Source organism: Coptis chinensis, chromosome 1 (genome assembly GCF_015680905.1).
Source record: "Coptis chinensis isolate HL-2020 chromosome 1, ASM1568090v1, whole genome shotgun sequence".
Lineage (NCBI taxonomy): Eukaryota > Viridiplantae > Streptophyta > Magnoliopsida > Ranunculales > Ranunculaceae > Coptis > Coptis chinensis.
The window spans coordinates 30,994,771-31,006,239 of NC_141456.1; positions in this window are offsets into that span (position 1 = coordinate 30,994,771).

The following is an 11,469-nucleotide window of genomic DNA, read 5'->3' on the forward strand; positions in this document are numbered from 1 at the left end:
TTAAAACTTGAGTTTATGGTTAGGTTCAGTTAAAACTTGAGTTTATGGTTAGACTCTCGGTCTAAACTTAAACCGTGGTAAACCGGATCACGCTTATATAATTTTTTTTTTCTTTTTTTTTAAAAATTGATAATGTGGGGAGTTGAACCTAACACCTAAACAAGATAATCCAAACTCCAAACCAACATAATACTATGTATTTCTTGTATAAGAAATTTATTTTGATATATAATATCAATTAATATTGAATTAAAACATGTATTTATTCATTTTATTATTGTAATTATTAAAAAATTTACTAAATAAACATCAATTGGTCCGACCGGGTCGAACCATGGTTGAACCATTTTAACAAAAAATCGGTTTGATTACCGGTTCGGTTTTCAAAACATTGCTTCGAAGTAATAATTTTGAACTAAATAATGAAAATCGTTCTTAATTAGAGTGAAGTCCTATTTATTGCCTATTTCCGAATTCAAATGTTGTACGTCTTTTTATGTTACTACAAATGTCTATATCTAATGCAAAATCCAGTCATGCACTCTGCAGAATATTGTGCAGTGTTATAGCTACATGATACAAGTTTTAAGTAAAGCACAAATGTTTGAGTTCTTTCTACTAAAATGCATAATATGTATGTTCGAACATTATCTTAAAATTTAATTAATTTATAATTGCAAAGAATCATAATTAAGGGCCATACATGGCTCTCGATCAGACATTAATCCATTGACCTATAACTCTACAAGTCACTGTTGTCCGCTAATAACTGGAAACTTGCGGTTGCTTCGTTTCGTTACCTGTTTGAAGATTTTGTGGGATCAGAAATTCCAAATAATACAGATAAATAAGTTGCAAGTTGCTCCTTTCTTTGGTCTTTTATTTGCATGGTAGCTCGTAAAATGGCTTATTTGAAAGTTACGTTCGTTGGAATGTTGAAAGTTGAAACCGTTCAAAAAGTTGAACACGTAAACTCAATTCAATCAATTGTTCCTCATTGTTATTAACCAACATATCATTATCAGTTGGCTGTCAATAAAGCTTCAAACAATGATTACAAACGACTACACTTTCTATTTTGCAATGCATTTAGATGATTAATTACGCTACACTTTGTATTAGGGGTGTTTCTTTTTTCCGAAACCCAATTTTTTCGAATTCCGATCCGATATTTTTTTGAATTTGGCAATGATATCTGTATTTCGATATATGAAATTCTTATATCCGATTTTTCCAAAAAATAATTTGATTGGAATTGGATATGTTTTTAAAATCCGATCCAATCTGATTTTCGATTAATTTCCGAATTTTTAACATATAGTGAACTATTTCATATAGTTACTAATTGAAAACTATATATAGTTTACAAACCAAATAAAAAACCCTAGAAAAGTAGAACATTGTCTCTCTCACAACTTCAAGAAATCAATATTGTCGTTCTAGTACATATCTCAATTTATCCTATATTTCTATTTACTGAATTAATGCATTAACATGAAGAAATTTTTTGCTGAATGAACGTGTTAAAAGGTCTAAATTGTTTACTGAATTAATACATTTCAAAATGATTGTTAAATGAATGTATTAACTAGATAAAAAAAAAATAGTTATTCTAAAAGAGAATCTGATTATATAATTCAAATTTCTAATTTATTTCCATATTTTGCGGATTCCAAAATTTCTAAAAATTTTCTGATTTTTCAAACTTTCTGAATTTGAAAAAAAATTGTCATCCGAAAAATAATTGGATCAGATTTGGAAAGGATATTGCCATCTGAAAAAAATTGAAATTTTTTTAGGAAGCCCTTTATCCGATCCTTATCCGATCCGAAGTCACCCCTACTTTATATTCTTGGCTGCATGAAAAATTGACCACGGCTACAAACGACTACACTTTCTATTTTGCAATATATTTAGAAGATTAATTATGCTACACTAATTCATATTCTTGGCTGCGTGGAAAATTTAAAACGCCTGTCAATATAGAACTTTAAAATAACGGTTATAGGGTCCCATGGTTATATATATGTGATGATACTTTCTTTTTCGGCTAGGCATATAGACGAATAGACAATATTTTATATATCAAGAAATTGGTCCCAATGTCCAATTTCGATTCAAAACAACTCTAGAGGACAGAGTTTTTTTATAATCAATCACAAAGGTGAAAAGCCTGAAAACCAATTTTCGAGTGAAAATAATCCTCAAGGACAAATGGCCCATATTTGAAATAAATATTTTTCGATTTTACCTTTTCTGTTGTTTTACTATGAACAATGAGTGTTCATACCTTATGCTGATATATGAACAATGATTGTTTATACCCAAATAGGTCAACGTACCTTATACAATATATTGATGTATGAACAATGATTGTTCATAGCTCATATTGAGGTATAAATAGTGATTGTTCATATTCCAATAGGTGTTCTTACTGATCATACATTACGTTAAGATATGAATATTGATTGTTCATACCCTAAATAGGTATCAACAATAAAAACAATTATTGTTCATACCCGAAATAAGTCAATGATTGTTCATACTTCAATAAGTGTTTTTATTGATCATACATTATATTGAGGTATGAACATTGATTATTCATACCCCAAATAAGTATGAACAATGATTGTTCATAGCTCATGTTGATGTATGAACAGTGATTGTTCATATTCCAATAAGCATTCTTATTGATCATATATTATGTTGAGGTATGAACAATGATTGTTCATAGCTCATGCTGATAATGATTGTTCATATCCCAAATAGGTTTGAACAATCAACAATAATTGTTTATATGAACAATGAGTATTCATAGCTCATGTTAATGTATGAACAGTGATTGTTCATATCCCAAATAGATATGAACAATTATTGTTCATACTATATGCACCGGGTTGTTTTGGTTGGGCCGGGCCGTTTATTATTTCATACTAGGGGTATACTTGACATTTCATCTACCCAAGCTATTTTTAATTTCGCGTCAAGAGTCATCTACCCCGTCTTTGTGAGTAATTGAAAAAAAAAAGTGTCCCCGACCGTTTATTATTTCTACTTGAGGTATACTTGACATTTCATCTACCCAAGCCATTTTTAATTTCGCGTCAAGAGTCATGTACCCGGTCTTTGTGAGTAATTGAAAAAAAAAAGTGCCCCCCCCCCCTCCTGGATTTGTCTTCTAGAGTTACTCCTTGTTTATATATTCTGTAGGGATATTTTACAAACCTCGCCGACGAAATAAACCATCAACTTTGGATAGCTTGACTATATATCGAAAATTAATCTTTCCGTCTAAAATTAGCCATCATCCGTGTTTTGACTGAAATCCATTTTCTAAATATTTTCACTATATCAGGAATTAGATACTTTTGTGTCTATCAATCGGTAACAAGAATTGTGGCAGTAGACATCTTTTTCCAACAAATTTAGAGGTCTTTAAATTTCCCACGTTTTAAGTCATTTTAGCAACTACATACAAAAAAACACTAGTCCTCTTTAAGCGCCGGCCTACATCCCTAAATTGAGCACTTAAGCAACGACCAGGCTCACCAGCTATGTCTTCAATTTCAATGCCAGAACTCAAATATTTCAAATAAATACATTTCAATGCCTAATTAACAATGCGCGCAGTTACAAACACTGAAACACCCCACGGCTGCGCTGGAATATTATTCAATCTACTGCTAACTTGCTAAGCACCATTTTGCAATAATTGAAAAGTTTGCATACTAAACTATTAGATCTGAAGAATGTCGATGGAAAGCAGAAATTAATTCTTACGATGATGCGTGAAAATATTGACACAAGAACTAGGAAGAGTACAACTAATTAATATAACATCGTGCAAAATATGATTCTTTTTCATCCGTAATTAAATACTAAAACCATTGTATTCATCCATAATTTGGTCACGTTATAACTCAACGATCTCACCAGTTAACACTGTCGATCGTCTAACACGTGCTAATGCTTTTTAGTATTACTATAATTCATTTTTTAGTATAAAGAACATGACAGCATATTTGACTCGACCGCCATCTGAGCATGCATGAACTCAGAAGTCATGATAACGTAGAAATCTTTGCCTCTTTGGTAATGACAGTGACATGAGACAATATCGAAAAGAAAAGAGACAGTGACATAAGACAAGGTAATTGTTTTGTGTCTGTGCATGCAGATGATCACTATAGCCTGAAATTTTGGCCTTTGGGGATTGGCAAACCAACAAAACAGAACAACTGTTTTAGTTTCAGAGAATTTGTCTTTATTCATATATTATTCAGCCCCCCACGTGACATTATACTTTTCCACCATGGCTCCTCCAAAATTAGGCTGGTCGACCTTGTTAGATAGAAATTAATTAGTTCGCCCTTGTTAATGGTTATTGGGCCTATTTCATCTTTGTGCTGGATTGTGCGCTTATCAGCTTATGCCATCAAAGATTTGTGTGTTACCAAACAAACAATATTGAAGCAGAACTGAAATGCCTCTTGAACGAAGTTCATCAATAGCTAACCGAAACAGAGTTACCAGAGTAGCAGCTAGGTCTAAGTTGAAGTGTACCAAAAAAAATGGTACTACTGAACACTGAAGTCTGTAAGACCAGCAGCTTGAACTAGCTAGGTTGGGCTTTCTATAAAACCCAATAGAATTCTGTACGCTATAAGGAACCCAAGACCAAATCATTTTCGCCCATTATAACTTTGACTTCATGGTTCGAACTTCAAAGTAACGTTCAACGGAGAACATTGTCACCGCCTGAATTTCTAAACAATTAAAAAAAATGAATATTTGAAATATAAATATCTCAAACATCAGTTGGTTCAATTGTCTAGAAACCCAGGCTATGACGGGGTAGATACTACACATGTCAAAACCCGAAAACCCACATCATAAAGAATAAATTTAACAACAATAGTCCCCAAATTCCTCAACTATCACTTTATTAAAAACTTTCTTCCATCCCAATACAAACATAAACAAACTTTAAGAATAACAGGTCTTCAACATTGTATTTCATGTCATATGAAAATGTAACCTACGTTATTACATCCTTCCAAAATATCAGACCTAATAAACTAAACTCCCCGGATCGCTCAGAGAATCCTAATCACACGCCAGCGGTTCCATCGCTTCCACCTATGTTCCCAAGAACACACCCACGCTAGCAAAACAAAGCAAACATAGGTCAGCAAAAATGGAATTTGCTGGTATGAGTAGACTAACCACATATAAACATTCAAAACTTTTCTTATCCCACTAACACTTTAACTCTATCATAACCTAATCATTCTCAGCTTGGAAGACAGGTAGTTCCGTCATCTCAACCGACATAGTTCTTCCCAAGAAAAACTTCCATTATCTTAACTCATTTTAATATCTAAATCATTGAATTAACACTTACCGATATCCATCAAGATAAGGGGTAGGACCGCGGCGTCAGGTGCACAAAATGTTATTAAGTCCTACCCTCCTGCAAAAGAAAGTTAGAACTTCTATATAATATGTGTAGATATCCTATAGGTATTCAGAAATAAACCCAAACACACTCGCATAATCAACTCAATTTCTCTTATCAAATAATCAATTTCTTTTCTTATACACTCACCATTTAGTGCCTATATACCTTAGGTCATTCCCGTCACATTCAAGGAATACCCAACCCTACATTCTCGTACACTCAAGGAATACAACTAACCCGCAAGGTGAATACCTTAGTTCCTCTCTAGGGAAGTCCAAAGAATCTGGTCATTCATGGCACATTCAATGAATACCCGGGTCATTCATGGCACATTCAATAAATACCCATAAATAACGCTAACGGGTCATTTATGGCACATTCAATAAATGCCCACCTAACCTATGACATCAACAGTCATAACCTCAATTCCAAAACTTGAGGTGTGAAGTTCTTCTAAAAGTCGCGTAAATTTGTTTACGCATTATTGAACTTTATTGTATATATTTATTTCAGAGAACGGAGGAGTACCTTGATTCATGTATTTTTTTGGTTTACGTGTTATTAATTTCATGGATATCTAAGTGTCATAACGTTGGATATCCTAAAATACTGCAAAATCACATAGTAGTTAATACACATACACACGTATATATAAAGGTCTTAGCCTAAAGCCAAACATGCTAATAGCCCTAGACCTATCATAATAGCCTAAATCATAATCCCAGTTAAAAAGTCTTATTGGGTCAACTGGTCAAAGTCAACCAACCAAAAGTCAACAACAGGCAAAGTCAAAGTCAATACATCATGGTCGAAGTCAAACTGTCATTGTCAAAGTCAAACTGTCGTTTTCATGTTCGACAAGTTCAGGTCATAGTCGTAGTTCACGACGGCGTCAAATGCATGGCTCATGGGCTCATGGTTAAGGCCATGGTTCGGACCCAACTGGCCAAGCCTATGACGTAACCAAAAGTTCAAATTATGTTAGCCGGATCCAACAAAAAAAAACCAAACTATACACCGGCCCAACAATAGATTTAGCCCAACTAGAAATATCTAGAGGGAACAGATCCACTTAAAACAATAATGGCCCAGCCCACAAAATAGGAGAAAACCGGCCCATAATTACAAAAATTAGAACTGGCCCATAACAAGTTAACACTAATAGGAAAAAGGGCCCAAACAAAATTAAAACCAAAAATCGGGCCCAACCAAACAAAAATAGAACTGGCCCATCCTAGCTAATGTTTTTGGCCCAACCGATTAGGCCCAAGCCCAAAATTGGTTACTGTTCATCTTCTTCCCCAATTCTCTCCTCCACCAGCCACCAAATCGACCGGCCACCCACTCCTCACTTCATCAACTCGTTTTTGCTCCCCATAAAAACCCAAACAACATTAATGAAAGCGAAAACCCCAAATTATTAAATCCAAACCTCACCCAAAACTAGATCTAGAAATTTTATCATTTACCATTAATGGCTTCTCCAAGCTTTAACAAATTTAATTTCTAACCACACCACAGACTCCAATCCCTAACCCAACGTCCATCATACATCAACAACCAATACAAAACAACAATTAAAACAACCATAGTTTAAACCAACCCAAACAAGACCGGCGACTCCATTAACAGTTCTTCAAAGCTTCGACAACCGCCTCTCACGACACCCACAATCACCCTTAATTCAAACCAACACTATATTATACCAACAAATTCGATTCCAACATCATCTAACAAATACACAAATTAACAGTTCAAAAAAAAAAAAAAAATCTACACAACCACAGTATCACAGTATCAAAAATATTAAGGAAGTGACGTGTTTGGGGCTCGCGCCTCCATGATATAGTATGGAGGTAACAACATCGCACTAAAGAGTTTCAACAGCAGTCCAAAAATCACGCACCGAATAGAATGAACAAATAAACATAAAACTTATATATTTTGATAATAAATCCATAGATTTGAAATTGATGAAAAAAACCATCGTTATAGTAGTCCGTGAGAGATAAAATCTACTCACCTGTAGCGCTCTCCGATTATCAGCCAGCTACAAGAAAACCTTCCCTTTCTTCTTTCAGAAAAATCCCATTTTTTTCTAAAACCCTCGCTGTGTTTTTTTTTCCCAAAAACTCTACGTGAGAAAACTCTCCGAAAAACAAGGACAACACTTATCCATTTATCTACGGGCTTTTATCCGTCCGTAACTGCTGGATATCCTATATCTGTTTTATCTATTATCTATTTTCATTATTATCTTTATTATTATTATTATTAGGAAAACAAAGAATTAAAACACAGGGTGTTATAATATACACACCTTAAAAGGATCTCGTCCCGAGATTCAAGGAAGAGTGTAGATTAACCAAACAAACAGTACGTCAAACAATTAAAATGAGACATACGTGTATCGCGCTAGTATACACACCTTAAAAAGGAATACACATATACGATATCATATAGATAGACATACTAATATTCAAATCACATACTTTGAAAGTGTGTCTATATAATGATTGAACCCAAGAAATATTATATACGCTAGCATACACAACTCAAAAGAATAAACGTAATTAATTTCTTCAATTGCCAACACTTAAGTAAACCCATTATTTCACAATTTAGCAAAACCCATATTCTTCGAGTTAAATCATACTAAGAAGGCAATGTAGTTCCTCTCACACCGAGGCAGTTAGTTCCACTCTTAGTATTTCCCAACTAATCCAAGGCGTTTTAAAAAAAACATATTATAATTTCCTTTTTAACGATCTTCCCTATCAAAACTATTTGTTTAAAAACTCATATGTTTCATCCACCACCTTAGTGTTTACACATATATCAACATTTCTCTCAGTGTCTCACAAACACCACATGTTCGAAAATAAAAATATAAAACGATATAGATCGATTCATATTATCAACGGCCTACACTATGTCCACCATCACATAGGATCAAACACCTACAATGTGAGGCATGCATACTGGCTCACACACCAACGATATGCAAGTATACACTGGTTCACACACCAACGATGCATACTAACTCTCTACCATCACATAGGATCAAACACCAACGATGTGTGGTATGCACACTGGATCACACTCCAACGATGTACATGTACACACTGGATCACACTCCAACGATGCATACAGAGAGATGTTATGTATATTGGATCACACACCAACGATATACATAACTTGGACAATATCAAATATTTCAAATCCAACCTTTATCAAAAGGGTTTCTTTATCCCTTAGATAATTCTAATTTACTCAACTATGAAATTTTAAAATAATCATTTCTTCTTTAGTCAATACTTACTTAAAAATAGAAAACTCCGTTAGGAAAACAACACTATAACATGCAAAAATTTCGATTATAAATTTCATAAGAAATTAACCGTTAAAACAAGCATTTTATTTTCCTAATCATATCCCAACATTCCACTATAAAAGTACACACAAAACAATAAGCCAAACCAAATACCACAAATAAACACTCCTACTACCCATTCACCACAATCCGAGGATCACCTAGACCTTCACTATCTAGGCTAACCTAAGCTCCGATACCAAAATGTCATAGCCCGAATTTCTAAACAATTAAAAAAATGAATATTTGAAATATAAATATCTCAAACATCACTTGGTTCAATTGTCTAGAAACCCAGGCTATGACGGGGTGGATACTACACATGTCAAAACCCACATCATAAAGAATCAACTTAACAACAATAGTCCCCAAATTCCTCAACTATCACTTTATTAAAAACTTTCTTCCATCCCAATACAAACATAAACAAACTTTAAGAATAACAGGTCTTCAACATTGTATTTCATGTCATATGAAAATGTAACCTACATTATTACATCCTTCCAAAAGATCGGACCTAATAAACTAAACTCCTGACCGCTCGGGGCTTAGAATCCCAATCACACGCCGCGGTTCCACTGCCTTCCACCTATGTTCCCAAGAACACACTCACGTTGCCAAAACAAAGCAAACATGGGTCAGCAAAAATGGAATTTGCTGGTATGAGTAGACTAACCACATATAAACATTCAAAACTTTTCTTATCCCACTAACACTTTAACTCTATCATAACCTAATCATTCTCAGCTTGGAAGACAGGTAGTTCCGTCATCTCAACCGACATAGTTCTTCCTAAGAAAAACTTCAATTATCTTAACTCATTTTAATAACTCATTTTAATATCTAAATCATTGAATTAACACTTACCGATATCCACTGCTGTATAAGGGTAGGACCGCGTCCCTGCACAAAATGTTATTAAGTCTTACCTTCCTGCAAAAGAAAGTTAGAACTTCTATATAATATGTGTAGATATCCTATAGGTATTCAGAAGTAAACCCAAACACACTCGCATAATCAACTCAATTTCTCTTATCAAATAATCAATTTCTTTTCTTATACACTCACCATTTAGTGCCTATATACCTTAGGTCATTCCCGTCACATTCAAGGAATACCCAACCCTACATTCCCGTACACTCAAGGAATACAACTAACCCACAAGGTGAATACCTTAGTTCCTCTCTAGGGAAGTCCAAAGAATCTGGTCATTCATGGCACATTCAATGAATACCCGGGTCATTCGTGGCACATTCAATGAATACCCATAGATAACGCTAACGGGCCATTTATGGCACATTCAATAAATTCCCACCTAACCTATGACATCAACAGTCATAACCTCAATTCCAAAACTTGAGGCGTGAAGAGTTCTAAAAGAGTGCGGTAAATTTGTTTACGCATTATTGAACTTTATTGTATATATTTATTTCAGAGAACGGAGGAGTACCTTGATTCATGTATTTTTTTGGTTTACGTGTTATTAATTTCATGGATGTCTAAGTGTCATAACGTTGCATATCATAAAATACTGCAAAATCTCATAGTAGTTAATACACATACACACGTATATATAAAGGTCTTAGCCTAAAGCCAAGTATGCTAATAGCCCTAGACCTATCATAATAACCTAAATCATAATCCCAGTTAAAAAGTCTTATTGGGTCAACTGGTCAAAGTCAACCCTACCAACAACAAAGTCAACCTACCAAAAGTCAACAAATGATCAAAGTCAAAGTCAACACATCATGGTCGGTCAAACTATCATTATCAAAGTCAAACCGGCTGCTTTTCATGTTCGACAGGTTCGTGTCATGTATATTAAATTGTTCACGACTAAGGTCAAATGTCTGCATTCGTGGGCTCAAATGGTTGAAGGTCATGGTTCGGACCTAATCTAACCGCCAAGCCTATGACGTAACCAAAAGTTCAAATTATGTTAGCCGGATCCAACAAAAAAAAACCAAACTATACACCGGCCCAACAATAGATTTAGCCCAACTAGAAATATCTAGAGGGAACAGATCCACTTAAAACAATAATGGCCCAGCCCACAAAATAGGAGAAAACCGGCCCATAATTACAAAAATTAGAACTGGCCCATAACAAGTTAACACTAATAGGAAAAAGGGCCCAAACAAAATTAAAACCAAAAATCGGGCCCAACCAAACAAAAATAGAACTGGCCCATCCTAGCTAATGTTTTTGGCCCAACCGATTAGGCCCAAGCCCAAAATTGGTTACTGTTCATCTTCTTCCCCAATTCTCTCCTCCACCAGCCACCAATTCGACCGGCCACCCACTCCTCACTTCATCAACTCGTTTTTGCTCCCCATAAAAACCCAAACAACATTAATGAAAGCGAAAACCCCAAATTATTAAATCCAAACCTCACCCAAAACTAGATCTAGAAATTTTAATCACGCCATTAATGGCTTCTCCAAGCTTTAAATAAATGTAGACCCTAACTACACCACATCTCAATCCCTAACCCAACGTCCATCATACATCAACAACCAATACAAAACAACAATTAAAACAACCATAGTTTAAACCAACCCAAACAAGACCGGCTCTCCATTAATGGGTTCTTCAAAGCTTCGACAAATTAGCCTCTCCGACCCCACAATCACCC